The 14,943-nt window shown below is 38.5% G+C and overlaps 1 protein-coding gene across 3 annotated transcripts in view; it reads right to left on the bottom strand.

The window, feature by feature from the left end:
* Window positions 1–11,651, bottom strand: part of CREB1 (cAMP responsive element binding protein 1) — a 63,663-nt gene extending 52,012 nt beyond the window's left edge. For all 3 annotated transcript variants that reach the window (XR_010021505.1, XM_063077138.1, XM_063077151.1), the window contains exon 1: window positions 11,460–11,651. The gene's annotated coding sequence lies outside the window, so the exon portion shown is untranslated. The remainder of the gene's footprint in view (window positions 1–11,459) is intronic.
* Window positions 11,652–14,943: the final 3,292 nt, after the last annotated feature.

The raw sequence follows: 14,943 nt of genomic DNA, 5'->3' as shown, positions 1-14,943 counted from the left end.
CCTTAATTAGAAATGAGGAAAAAAACATTCCTCTACATGCTAGCAAGTGGGCAATTCTTCCTGAACTCCTGCCAATCCAAAATTCCAGGGATTTAAGAAAAATCACATAAGCAGAATTCCAAAGTCTGCAGGGTAACCATAGCAAAAGGCATATTTTGGCACGATTTTAAAACTAAATGACTATTTAGTTGTCACTGTCAAATATATCACTAAAAATATTTTGCAGAAGTGTACCTAGAAATACCTATGTGTGATTCACAATAGTTTGTACATGCTTTGCACCTGTATTTAGTTTTTAGGATGACTGAAAGCCTTGCTGACACATCCTTCCACCTTCCACCTGTCTTGATTAATTTTCTAAAGCGTTATGATTAATTAATTAAAGAAAGTGGCAAAATGTTTGGGTGCTACACAACAGACTTTAGATTTCCAGGAATCAATAACCATGTTACACTGCTTCTTTCCCTCTACGGTTTTTTTTAAAATTTTTTTTTTGGTTGTTAACTTTGAAATACTTGTCATTTATCTTTATTGTATGTCCAAATCTAGCAGAGCTGAGATGTATACAATCAGTACTGGAAATTTAGAAATGCTCCAGGTTTCTAATGCTAATAATAGCCTATTAGTGTTAAATACAGCACACCTTCACTGAAACCAGATAGGAAAAAAGCATATTCAAATGTTGTATATGTATACATATTTATGTATATATGTATACACCTCCAACTCAACAGTATAAACTTTAAATTAGATTAAATTAGACTGATCACACTCTAATAAAATGAGGTTATATATATTTTAAGGGAACAAGTCACAATAGACAACGTGACAGATAATGTAAATTGGTATCTTTATAAAAGCTAACTAAATTCTGACAGTTTTCAGAAACAGTTTTCTCTATGCTCCTACCAAGGTCTTTCTTCCTTAAAGAAAGAAAAAACCCATATTTCAGCTGCTAATATAGATATTAGAAGCCAAGAAGAAATTTGGAACTCTGTGATTAACTATGTGATTCAAATTTGATGAGATTTAAGTTATGTATAAGACAAAAATAAAAGGCTTGAAAATTTATATACTTTTATAAATTCTTTGTATTAATAGTATCTTTGTTTTATGTTGCTGTAACAGAATACACAGATTGGGTAACTCATAAAGAAATTTATTTCTCACAGTCCTGAAGGCTGGGAAGTCCAGCACCAAGGGGCTGGCATCTGGTGAGGGCCTTCCTGCTGCATCATCCCATGGTGGAAGGCAGAAGCGCAAGAGAGTGCGAGATGGGACCGAACTCCTCCTTCTATTAGAAACCTACTCCCTCCATAATGGCTTTAATCCATTTATGAGGGCAGAGCCCTCATGACCTAATCACCTTTTAAAGATCCTACCTCTCAACACTGTTGTATCAAGAATTAAGTTTCCAACGCATGTACTTCAGTGGACACATTCAAACCACAGCAAACGGTAAATACCAGTATAACCTGACCACTACCACCACCAAAAAGGAATCTTTTCAATGTTATTTAATGAGATAAATTCCTTTTGGGGGGTTAGATGGCCAATATGGGGATCTGAACCCTTGACCTTGGTGTTATAACACTGTGCCCTAACCAATTGAGCTAACTGGCCAGTCCTCAATTCCTTGATTTGTTTATTGGATTTAACTCAGAGAACTGTTAAATTTGAACTGTTTAAGTTCAATATTTATATTTGATCATTTATTGCATTTTGTGATTACCAGGGTATTTGAACACCATATTTAATAAGTGAATTTATTTTTAAAATATGTAGCATACAATAAAAGACACTGTCCTCAAAGGAAGTATTTAACAGAAATGAATTAGAAAAATGCTATTTGATTTTACATTGCATGATTTATGACAGCCATCCCAGAATATGGGACTAAGTCTACAGTACCATTCAACAAGAAAGCTTTAGTGCTTTCTCAAAACAAAATTTTTGTTCCTCTTAAAGTACTGGCAAAATGTACTTGTCTTGTTTTTCTTCAGGTAAGACTACTAATAGCTCCAAAATAAGCCTTCATGTATCTGGTCACCAAGAGACAAACAGTGCTGCTTAGCAAAGCAGCAACTATGACTATGCATTATTTTAGATGATAACATTTTTATCCCGCCTTTCCAATAACCAACTAATACTATGTTCACAGCATTTTATACTTTCAGATTTCAAAGAAGTGATCCTATAGAAATGTCTATATATGAAATGCTACTAAACAGATTTTAGGAACTGATTTTTTTTTTTAAAGAAAAAAAAGATTATACACCTACAAATCTACTTTTATAAAAGGAATTTTTATGTTGACTAAAGAGTGAAACTGTCTTCAAATTTTAAGTTCTGTTTCATAAACTAGCTCCATGCTGAAACTGTAAGGACCCAAGAGTTATGCCCTGAAGTTAAATATTTATAGCCTTCTCTTCCATTTACTTAACAAAACCTAAGTGACTATGTGAAAATCATTACATTCAAATGGGAAACGAATGTCCAAATGTTTTCTAAATTTATGAAGTAACATTTCTTATTTTGATAGTTCTGTTTTGAATTCAATTTTGAAATGCTATTCGTGGTCAATTATTTACAAATTAGACATGGAAGAGTGAAAATTCAGTTTTCCTGAAGTGAGACAGCACATGTTATGGCAAGAGTCATAAGACAGGAATTCTAGTTTAAGCTCTGACTACACAGACAGAGAACCAGAAGTGTTAAGAGATTTATAAAGAATTTACAAGACTTCAGGACTATACCATATAGCCTCCAATATTATAAAAAGTGAAGAATTCTTTGTATATTTGGCAATGGAAGTGCATGTACTATTAAGCAACATGTTAACCATTTAAATTTTATTTTGCTTACTAGTTAGGCAGCAAAGGAAAAGGCCCAAGAACTCAAAGGTACCTAGTATATACTGGACTATATTTAAAAACTGGCCATCATTAACCTACAAAGCTGATAAATGACATGCAGACAACAGCACAAACTTTATGAACTTTTTTTTGTTTGTTTTATTGTACATTAGGGTTCACTCTTGGTATTTTACATTCTATGGGTGTGGACAAATGTATAATGACACATGTCCACCATTATAGTATCATTCAGAGTATTTTCTTTTATGTACAGTTTTGATAAAAGACTTGCTTCAAGTTCAGGAATCTTTATCTCTAATTTTGAAAGAATCAAAATCAAGTCCAACCTTTCAGGTAGATGTACTATTTTTTACCAACGTCGTAGTTATTTCTGGCAAGGTCATTTGGATTAATTTCTTTTATGTCTCAGGGTAGAGAGTATTGTATCGGTAAGGCATCAGAGTTAATGAAAACTCAAAGTAGATTTGGTGATGGGGAGCAATAATCAGCCACAATGTATATCGACAAAATAAAATTAAAAAAAAAAAAAGAAAAGAAAAGAAAACTCAAAGTAGAAAATCTTTTTAAGCTATGGAGAATGAGTATAATTTCCTCAGTTAAAAAAAAAATCTGTTATTTCGGTAATATTGACTAAAACACATATATGTCTGCTTCCTTTAATCTGCACAGCTCTAAAGATTGTTTTTAACCCTTTAAAACTGCTTACTACATAATAAGCGGTCTGCTGAAAACTATAGAGATTACAGTATAAAGCACACAAGAACCTTTCTCTCAAAGAGCTTACAATCTAAGAGATAAAACATGTATCATATGTGAAAGAGCTTGACAAGTATAAAGTAATCTTTATAACCAATTTACCTATAAATTCCCTCCAAACAAGTATTTAATAACAGTAATTTAAAACTATAAACTTCAGGGTAAAGTGGCTGGTTAGCTCAGTTGGTTAGAGCATAGTGCTAATAAAACCATAAATTTCTATTTGGAAATAACAGAAATACAGTGAATTATGGAAAAAAGGAAAGCATGAGCTTGCCATTTATGGTAATCTTTCTACTGATGCAGATCTAATAACATAATGAAATCAATACATATTTTTTCACAACCTGGGCTAGAATATTTCCTCTAAGTGAGCTATATATAAACTAAACTAATATTGCTTAGGGATAAAAATTGTAGTTACCACAAATAAAAAACCTTGAAAACTTTCTTCATAAAGAGATAATGCTACAAAAGATGATGAAGACTATGTCTTACTGTAAGGCTCTACACAGCAAGTATACTGCTTAAATTCTACAGGGCTGTGTTTAGTCATTTGTAACAAAATGAAAGTTACTCCTCCCTTTATGGGTAAAAGTTTATAACTGTGAATTTCCCTAGTGCACTCACACAGACATCATAATAAATTCTCTCATAGTAAATAATTCTCAAAATATACTACTTCAAATTAAAATGTTTCACAGTTGTCATTTCTTGATTTTTACCTTTGCTTCTTTTTATAAGAAACTTCACTTTATGGCAGCTGGCTGGCACAGAAATATGAACGCTTGACTTTGATGTTATCAGCACCATGCTCTAGTGAGTGAGCTAGCTGGCTAGCTTCCTTTTCACTTTCTTGAGGTTGTCCTTTGAGGTACAAGTTTTCCATTTTGTTGATTTTTCAGTTATTGTTTTTTCTTTTGTTGCTTGTGCTTTTGGTGACATATTTCATACATCATAAATTCTTGTTTACTTATTACAAACATCTTCTAAATATCTCTGTGAAGGCCCAGGCAAACAGGATACCATTATTTAATGAAAAATAACTAAAGCCACTAATGTATATTTGGAGTTATGCTCTGCCTCCTCCGGTCTGCCCCTTATTCTGTGTCCATCTTTCTTAGTTTGGAGTGACTGATAAAACTTTCTTGTGATTTTTTCAACAACTATAATAATGCTGATGGTCAATAAATGTTCACTGAATAAATAAGAATGATTAGATTGATAAATGGCAGTATATAAAATCAAGGTATTAATTACTATATCTGTTACAGCAAACAATGAAACCTCTATTATAAGAAAGTGATACCCTTTTAAGAGTACAAATAGTTCAGAATAAGCAATAATTTTAACTTCAGTGATGCAAAACAAGATATTTCTGAGTCTCCTATTGCCAACCACTTATACAAACAAAAATAACAAACCTCAAAAATAATGGTTATTCAGTCTTGGCTAAATTACAAACATTTTTAGTTGCATCTATATTGTCTTATAATTACAACCAGAAACTCATATGCTCATTAAGATACGCTTAAAGTTGATGAAAGAAATGTCTTAGTTTCAGAGCAGATTCACTAATCTTTGGGAAAGACACTTTCTATCACTATGGTGGTAAGTCAACTTTCAGACCCACCTTCCACTCCTACACCAAGGTCATTCATTACTTAGATATTTTAACTTCCCATTTAATTCTCTCTTCTCCAACCAAATGTCTTCTCTCCTTTCAGAAAACTCATCATCAATGCCTCAGACCTCCTCCTCTCCAAATCTTGCCCCTTTTTAGATTATTTAGAGATCCTAGATTAATCCAACAGTAGGAAGAAAACTGATAGGTACTTTTTATCTTTGTTCATATAGCCCATTTCATTTATGGTAAACTCCTTTGTTATCTTACCTCAACCCAGAGAAAAAGCAACTTAGGCACTTGAAAGTTTATCAAGGTGTACTACAGGTTTTGCTTTTCGTTTTTTTTTTTTAAAGTTGACATTTGTGTAACCAGCCTCAGGAATTGATTAAATATATGGTTTAAATAATTTCCATCACTGGAGATGTATAATGTATGTAAAAATTATAATTATTTGTCACTGGAGACACTATCTACTCCTTACCTGTTCTTTTTGGTAACCTTGAAGGCAGTTAAGCAAAAGTCTGGGCAAAATATAATAAAACATACCTTTACAGGGCCTTGTCTAGCAGAGCTAAGAAAACAGAATAATGCAAAAGAAAAAACAACCAGGAAGTGAGACATGAGTGTGTACATATTAAGGAGAGAGATGCATTCTGAATGTGAAAAAAACCTAACAGTTATTCTTATCCACGTTTTATCTCAAAAACCTACATTTATAGATATGACAGTGTGGAATAAGTTTAGATCGATACTTTCTTCTTACAACTTCAGTAAACTGACCAAAGTCAAGACTTTTATATAATGATTGAGCTAGCGTATATATTAAATTGGCAGAGAAATAACAAACAGCCATTTTCACATTATCAGATTGTTGCTTTGGTTCAATAATCTTTACCTCTATCCCAAGAGGCAATTCACTCTTTCCATGACTGTGAGAAATGATTTAACTCTCTGGTAGCCTGCAGATATGTTCCAGAAGGAAAATTTTCTACCTTTACAGATTTCAGTTATCTACCCCACCCCCAAATCTGTAAAGAAAAGTGTTCTGTAAATATTTTAGTCATTTAGCAGGTAAAAACAGCACATTAATATTTTATATTGAATACTAATAAAACATCAAAATAATAGTAAAATAATTTTCTTACAATAAAAACTTTAGCAAATACAACCCCAACATGTAACTGTCAACTTGAACATACACAGAATGAAATACCAGCTTTATTCAACAAATTTTTTTTTGGTATAAAGAGACCTATTTGTGTCCCTGCTGCTAGATTATTAGTCATCACTTTTCAAGTATAATCAACTTAAAAAACTTATAGCATGTGTATTTTAGGGGCTGGCCGGTTAGCTCAGCTGGTTAGAGCATGGTGCTGATAACATCAAGATCCACAGTTCCACCCCTGTAATGGCCAGCCGCCAAAAAAATAAAAAATAAAGAAGATGATATTAAATGTACTATAGCTTAATGCTGCTTTCAAGAGCCAAGAAATAAAAACAGTAAGAGAGGTACTGAAACTTGTTTTGTGCTTTAGATGAAATGCATATTACTTGGTCCAATGGTTGACCAAGGACTTCCCCACTTAAAAAAAAAAAAAATCATCTAAGCAGTAAAGTTTATAATCTTTGTAGACAATCATGTAGAAGTTCACTATTTTTAATTTAGGTACAAAATATAAAACTCACTGATAATTACACTAAGAAATATTAGAAAGTCACCAAGGTAAGTTAATGAATGTGTAAAAAAATAAATAAATGCAGGGAGCAAGCTAGGACACTAATCAGCCTTACTGGGTAATAATATCATAGGAGTTCCCTGCTTAAAAAACAAACAAAACATACAAACAAAAAAATCTTAAAATTCTTCATGAAATTTTCTTTCTCATTAAGATAAAATTACAGAATTTTGGGGGGCCAAAATAATAACTGAAGGAAGCCATCTGTTCATGACTGTAAGAACCTCAAAGAAAGTTAGTTAAATTTAGACTAAATTCACTTTCTGAGTTAACTCTTACACAGCTTGCTTGCTTACTCATGTACATCTTGATCATTTTACTAAAACTTTTAAAAAGTGGAGCTAAAAAGGAAATGAAGTAGTTCAAATAATATTTTCATCGAAATGAAACATTTTTCATCTAGAGACATAAAGGCATAATGGTCATATAAGACATTTCTAGGTCTTATATTTTCTTAAGTTTTTATAAAATCAGCTCGCTGATGGTTAACGATAGAAGTACATCCATATAAATGTTTTCTAATTTATAAAAAGAATGGAACTCTTCATGTATTGATACAAACCAACTGCTAGCCATATTAAGTGGGAAAAAGGTAAGATATAGGATAGTGTGTATAGTATGCTACCATTTGTATTAAAAAGGGGGGAATACATACATATGTGCTTGTATATAGATAAAATACCTCTGAAAAGACAAAAAATTGGTAACACCTGGGTGATGGGGTGGGGGGAGGGGAAAAAATCTTGTTTTGTGCTGCATTATGTATGTTTTGAATTATGAACCATCTGAATGAATTACTTATTTGAACCCTTGACCTTGGTGTTACAATACTTTGCTCTAACCAGCTGAACTAACCAGCCAGCCTCCCCCCTTTTTTTTTTACTTATTTTTTACTTTTGAATTACTTATTCAAAAAATGAAACTGAATTTATAAAAAGTATACTCCTTTGATTACTTTCTTATGACACATATTGTACTTTATTAGTCACTATGTCCCCAACAGTTCCTCTGTGGTACAGATGAGACAGTTTAATTCATCTTTGGATTTGCTGCAGTTTCTGGCCCAGTGTATAAAACATGGTAATAACAATAATAAATAATTTAAAAACTAACCGGCAACACTTCTGGAGTACTTGTAAAATGCCTGGCATTTAATATGTATTAATTTGTTTAATCCCCACAATTCTGAGGTAGCTATTACACATTTATCACCAAGGAAAGTGAGGTATGGAGACATTAAGAACCTTGCCCAAGGTCCCACAGGTAGGAAGTTAAGATGAATAGCTATCATTAGTTCAGTCCCTAAAGTACCTTATCTTACAACTCTACACAGTAGGTGGTATTATTCTAATTTTACAGATAAGGAAATTGAGACTGAGAAAGATTCAGAAACTTCCCTTAGGTCACAAAATTCATTGAGGGTAGTCACCTGACAGTAGTGGATTCAAATCAAGATATGTGATTACAAACCTTTCAACTCTTGATGCTCTTTCAACTATATTCCATCACAGTTAAGTGCTAAATAAATATATGAATTATATTGTCTCTAGTAATAGTGCAGTAGAGATGAGTTCACACAAAGGCAAGAAAAAAAAATTACTGCATTTTTCATTCCCTGACGTCTACTACATTCTTAAATTGTTTTGAGCTCTAACTATTCAATAAAGAAACCATCATTGAAAGTTCCACCGTACATCAAGAAAGATGTCTGCAAGATATGTCACAGGCTGGCTATAAACAAGTTTATGTAACTATACCTGATAAGATATTTATGGAACAGACAAAATTATACTTTTAAGTGGTACACTGTGAACCTTAAGTGACAAGTAAATAATTTTCTCTACTGTCAAAAAAGAGAATTTTTATATGAGGCGAAGTGGAGGACACATAACCATATTGTACCCAAACAAACCAAACCAAATGTCTTAGATTGAGAAATAAAATAAAGTGACTTCTTTATGAAGACACCAAAATTTCTGTTAATCCGATCTAATAAAGAATATGAGTTTCAGAAAGAAGAAAAAGGAAGGTATGGTTTAATGGGTCAGGTTTAAGTTTCTTAATTGTGAAAACAATCCATTCAAAAGAGGTAACATTAGAGTTTTAAAATGGAAAAGAAGTGCTCTTTTAACATTCTTCAGGCAAATTCTGTCAGAGTTAATCAGCTTTCTGAATGTATGTGCCCATCAAAAAAAAAAAAAAAAAAAAGATCAAGCTGTAATTTTTACTGATCCCTGGGTAGGGTGCAGAAGTACAATTTAGTACCAAGTTCCAGGTGAACATTCAAATATTAATGAACATAAAATTTTGAAAAGTTTCACCTGGAATTGCTAAGAATCACAAATTATGAATCTATAAAATAAAATAAAATTTAAAAGACCTTTTGGACAAGTCAAGAAAGAACACAACAGAAACCTTTTAAAAAATCTTACAAAAGAAGAATTATAGTCTAATATTCTCTAAAAAGGAAAAAAAGAATTCTACTCAACTGAAGCTGGCTTACAGAAAATCTTTCTTAAGGAAAAACAGTATAATCTACCACCATCAGTACCATAATAATTTCCCCAGTGTTTGGGAATAAAATCATTTCCCCAATCTTTATAGAAAAACTCCCTTTCCTGCATCTTAGTTTTCTTGGCAATGACAAATTGCTAACGTGGTCTTTTAAAGACTAGCAATATAGCAAAAAAGGTTTTGGAAAAGTGAGATGTACACGGAAAAGGCAGAAGACAGTGCTTCTATTACCAATTAATATTTAATCCTAACCAGAAGCCTTGTATGTATCAATCACAATTCATACAGTGACCGATAAGTATTTTTAAAATAACCTGTTCATCTTTGGAACCACTTAAAATAACCGTTTTTGGCTTTACTTTTCAATCAGGCAATGAGCATTAAGTGTAAAAGATTTCAATAGGCTGCAACCCAAAGTATCTTATACTAAACTTGTAGAAGGTGGATCTGATGCAAGCGGAGGCTAGAATGAAATCCTAACTTGTTAAAAAGGTATGAGAAACTTAAATAGATCGTACTCTAGGTCCTTTAAAAACTGTCTTTTAATTTTAAGTGCTTAAATGTGTCGACGACTTTTCTGCTGTACCCTTTTTCCAACAGGCAAAAAAAAAAAAAAAAAAAAAAAAAAAAAGTCTTGTGACTTAAATTGTCAGTTTCAGACTGGGGTTACCTACTGCATGGAAACACATAATAGATACTTTCAATGCCTATTTTTAGAATTAGTATTATATCAATCTGTCATTAAAGTTTATACAGAAATATGTGGGAAACGTGGTAGGGGGTAGACGGAGGGGTGAGGGGAGACTATCTGGTGATCCCGATGACCCGAAACCCGTTGGCAAAGTTGCTCCCCTCTCCGCCCCAGAAAGTGATATAAAACAAAAGTACGTCGGCCAATATTTGTTTCAACGAAGTGTTTCAGAATGATAGACCTCAAATGATTATTACCTTATTGAAAAGGGTTAAAACCGAAACTGTTTTCAAACACCAGCTTCCCTTTTACAAGATCCCAACAGTTTTTTAAAAAAGTTATTACAAATACGTTTTTCTTAGCAACCCCTTCCTCCCACAAAGAATGCATTTCCATGCCTACTGACTTTTTTTTTTTTTTTTTTAACAAGGGGGGGGGTGAGCAAAAGAGTCAAAAATTCCCTAAAAAAGCTCTCCTTTTCTCAACTAAGCACCAAAGGGCAGAAAACACATTTCCCCAGCGGTAAGGGAGCGAGAGGAAAGGGCTTGAATAAAATACAGCACAAGTGGAAACCTTGGATTCCGAACTTTATTGCACAAAGAGAGCGGAGAAGAGCAGGTCAGACGCTGCAGCTCTTCCCCTCGCGAAGCCGGCGGGGTAGACACGGAGGCCACCGGGAAGGCAGCAGGCACCTTCACCTCCTCTGCCCTCCACCGTCGCCTTCTTCCTCCTACACCCCCCACGGACACCCTGGCGGCCGCTGCCCCGGCGGATGGCCGGCCGAGTCGGCGGCGGGCCGGGGCGAGGCGGGAGCGGGGGCCGGGCGGGCGGGCGAGCGCACGGCACGGGGGGCAGCGCCGGGCCGGGCGGCCTCCCCCGGGGCGGCTCCCGGCTCCCGGCTCCGCGCCCGGCCCGGCGGCGGCGGCGAGAACGCGGGCGCCAGCTCGCCGCGGCCGGCCACCCGCACACACCCCCGGCCACCGGCTCCCACCCCGCCCGCCGCCCCCCGCCATGAGCGCCGCCGCTGGCTGCAGGCAGAGTCGCTGCCGCCCCGGCCGCCGCTGGCTCCAGTCCGCCGCCATTATTCTTTGTTCGCTGCGAGCGGCGGCGATGTTGTGGGGCTCGGGCGGAGGCTCCATCTTTACCGCGGCCCCTCCTGCCAGGGGAAGGCCCCGAGCGCGGGTGTCCGGCGCCTCCCCGTCCCCCTTCCGTCCCCCCGGCTCTCTCCAGCTCCTGCCTCCTCCTCCTGCTCCTCTTACCGGTGGTACAAGCTCCTCCGTCACTGCTTTCGTTCGCGGCCCGGATCTCGCTGGAGTTTTATTCTCTCCCCCACGTAACACACCGCGTCAAACTACACCTCCGCCGCGTCACTCACCAACACTCCGCTTCTCCCAGCCGCCCGGGCCACAGGCAGCAGCAGCCGCCGCCGACTGAGGAGCCGCAGCCAGGGAGCCAGCCAGCGCCGCCCAGTGCCGAGTGCGCAGCGGCCGCGCACGGAAACAGCCGAGCTCGGCCCGGAGCAGCTCGAGCGGCCCCGCCCCTGCGCTGGCGGCGGAACTTGCCGAAGGCCTTCGGGCTCCTTCGGGCGATGCTAGGGATTCGGCGGGGAGAGGGGAGGCGAAGGTGGGCTGGGACCGCGCGGGGAGGAGGGGTCTCAGCCCCGCCGGGGCGTTCAGAGGGATAACTTCCGACCGCGCGAGTTTGGAGGAGGAAGCGGGGGTTGTGTGTGGCGGGGTGGGGAATTCCCGAGGGGTGTCGGCGGCTTGACGGAAACCCCCGCGCAGGCCTGCCCTGCGGCGGTAAGCGGCGGGCTCCAGGGCGGCTGCAGCGGGCCCGGGAACTTTGAAACGCTGCCGGCCGTGGGAGACGCGCAGCCCGGGCAGGGACGCGGCTGGAGTGCGGGGGCGGTGCGGGCTGGGGAGGAAGGCGCTGCGCTTTTCAAACGCCCCTGAGGCCCAGGCCCGGGGTCTGGGCCGGGCACTACCCCGGCGGGGCCCCCGCGGGGACGGCTTTCCCGGACTGCTCCGCCCCGAGAACCAGTGGGGAAACTTGGCGGCCGCCGGCGGGGCTTTTCTTCTCCGGGGGGCGGAGGCTCCGGAGCTCCTGGCTCCTCTCGGGGTTCAGCCCAGCAGCGCGGGCAGCCAGGGTAATGGGTTACATGAGCGGGCCTTGGAGACCTCCGAGCGGTGACCTGCCCTCACCGAGGTTGCTCTTGGACACAAGAAATGCCCCCATTCCACCTGCCCGCCTTTCTTCAGGCAACATCCTGTGTCGCTGTCTGTTCCCAGCGGCGGTTCGCACCCGCTGCGCCCTTCCCTCCCCACCCGCCCCACCCTACCCCTGACGGTGTGACTTCCGCGGCCTCAGAAGCTGCTAAAACTGCTCTCTCAGAGGTCGCCCAGGGCCAATCACTGACTCTCCATCCTCCTTTTTATTGAACTCTGCAGTCCTCTCCTCAAGTCTTAAATTTCTCTTTCTGCCTGTGTTTAGGAAGCAGACAGAGATGGTTCAAATCTGACTTCTGTTACAAAGAAAGAGTTGCCCTTCCTTTTACTCGAGATCCCATCCCCTCCTGCTTTCTCAAGGACTTTGGCTGAAGGGTATCCCACTTTTTTTCCTGTTATTTTCAACCTTTCCTTCCCTACAGGCTCATTCCAACAAATATTTGAAACATGCTTAAGTCGCTCATTGCTTTAAAAATATTTGTCCTCCCTAAATCCCTCTCCACCAAGTCCAGCTGTCTGTCACCCCATGAACATTCTCTCATACTCCATTCCTCACCCCTCTCCATCCTAGCGTCTGTCCCTACCACTCACCTGAAGCAGCTCTGAATTGTCACAAACTTCATGTCTGTAAATCCAGTGGATGGTTTTCAGTCTTCATTTTACAAGAAGACCTCATCCCAGCATTTGATGCTATTGACCACATCCTTTTCCAAATATATTCTTTCCCCTGCTGTTATGTCACAGTTTTCCTCTTACGTCTAACAGCCAGCTCCTCCTTCTTTATTAAATTCTTATGTGTCAGAACCCTACTGAGCAGAGCTGTGGCCCTTCTTTTGAGTCCCACCATATACATTTCACTAGGTGGTCTTATCCTCTCCGAGTAGCTTCAAATACCCTCTGTCAAAAACTCACCAATCCATAACTGAATCCTAGATCTTGGTCCTGAACTCTAGATTCATATTTCCCTACTGTCTTTGCTACACTTTCATTTGGATGACTGGAGCATTTCAAGCTCAACCTGTATATCATATTCCCTTCAAAACCCTCCTCCTAAAGCTCCTGGTTCAGTAAAGCCTATCCTATGCATGTACTCAGTTCAAGCCATAAATCTAGCACACCTCTGACACACATCAAAATCACCTGGACCTGTCTGCTTCCTGAACAGTTAGATCTGTGTCCTCTCTCTGTTCCCATGGCCATTTTTTTCATTCCCATTCTGACCTACTTTCATCTCTTGCTCGAAGTCATTCTATAACCCTATGCAGGTCCTCCAAAACTGCTCTTGCCTCATTCTAATGAATTTGCCAAAGTACTGCCAGAATAATCTTTTAAAAATATAAATCTTTGTCATGAATGAATGTTGAATTTTATCAAATGCTTTTTCAGCATCTATAGAGATGATCATATGGTCCTTGTGTTTGACTTTATTAATATGGTGTATCACATTTATTGATTTGCGTATGTTGAACCAACCTTGCATCCCTGGAATGAATCCCACTTGATCATGATGAATAATTTTACGTATGTGTTGCTGTATTCTGTTTGCTAGTATTTTAGTGAGGATTTTTGCATCTATATTCATCAAGGATATCGGCCTGTAGTTTTCTTTTTTGGTTATATCTTTACCTGGTTTTGGTATCAGGATGATGTTTGCTTCATAGAATGAGTTTGGGAGATTTGCGTCCGTTTCAATCTTTTGGAATAGTTTGTAAAGAATCGGTGCCAATTCCTCTTTGAATGTTTGGTAAAATTCTGCTGTGAATCCATCTGGTCCTGGGCTTTTCTTTGTTGGGAGCCTTCTGATAACAACTTCAATCTCCTTTATTGTTATTGGTCTGTTCAGATTTTCTACGTCTTCATGGCTTAGTTTTGGGGGCATGTGTGTGTCCAGAAATTTATCCATTCCCTCCAGATTCTCAAACTTGTTGGCGTATAGTTGTTTATAGTAGTCTCGAATGATTCCTTGTATTTCATATGAATCAGTTGTAATATCACCTTTTTCATTTCTAATTTTTGTTATTTGAATCTTCTCTCTTCTTTTTTTTTGTTAGCCATGCTAATGGTTTGTCAATTTTATTTATCTTTTCAAAAAACCAACTTTTTGATTCATTTATCTTTTGTATTGTTTTTTGGGTTTCATTGAGTTCTGCTCTGATCTTAAGTTCCATCTATACCTATAAGTTAGGTATAGATGGAAAGTATCCCAACATAATTAAAGCAATATATGATAAACCCACTGTCAATATCATCCTGAATGGGGAAAAGCTGAAAGCTTTTCCTTTAAGAACAGGAACTAGACAAGGATGCCCACTCTCACCACTTTTATTCAACATAGTGTTGGAAGTACTAGCCAGAGCAATCAGAGAAGAGAAGGAAATAAAGGGCATCCAGACTGGAAAAGATGAAGTCAAACTGTTCCTGTTTGCAGATGACATGATCCTATATATCGAACAGCCTAAAGCCTCTACAAAAAAACTCTTGGAGTTGTTAAATGATTTCAGCACAGTAGCAGGATACA

The sequence above is a fragment of the Cynocephalus volans genome, chromosome 1 (genome assembly GCF_027409185.1).
Source record: "Cynocephalus volans isolate mCynVol1 chromosome 1, mCynVol1.pri, whole genome shotgun sequence".
Taxonomy (NCBI): Eukaryota; Metazoa; Chordata; class Mammalia; order Dermoptera; family Cynocephalidae; genus Cynocephalus; species Cynocephalus volans.
The sequence above is the reverse complement of the archived record's forward strand: the minus strand, read 5'-3'. Positions and strand labels throughout refer to the sequence as shown.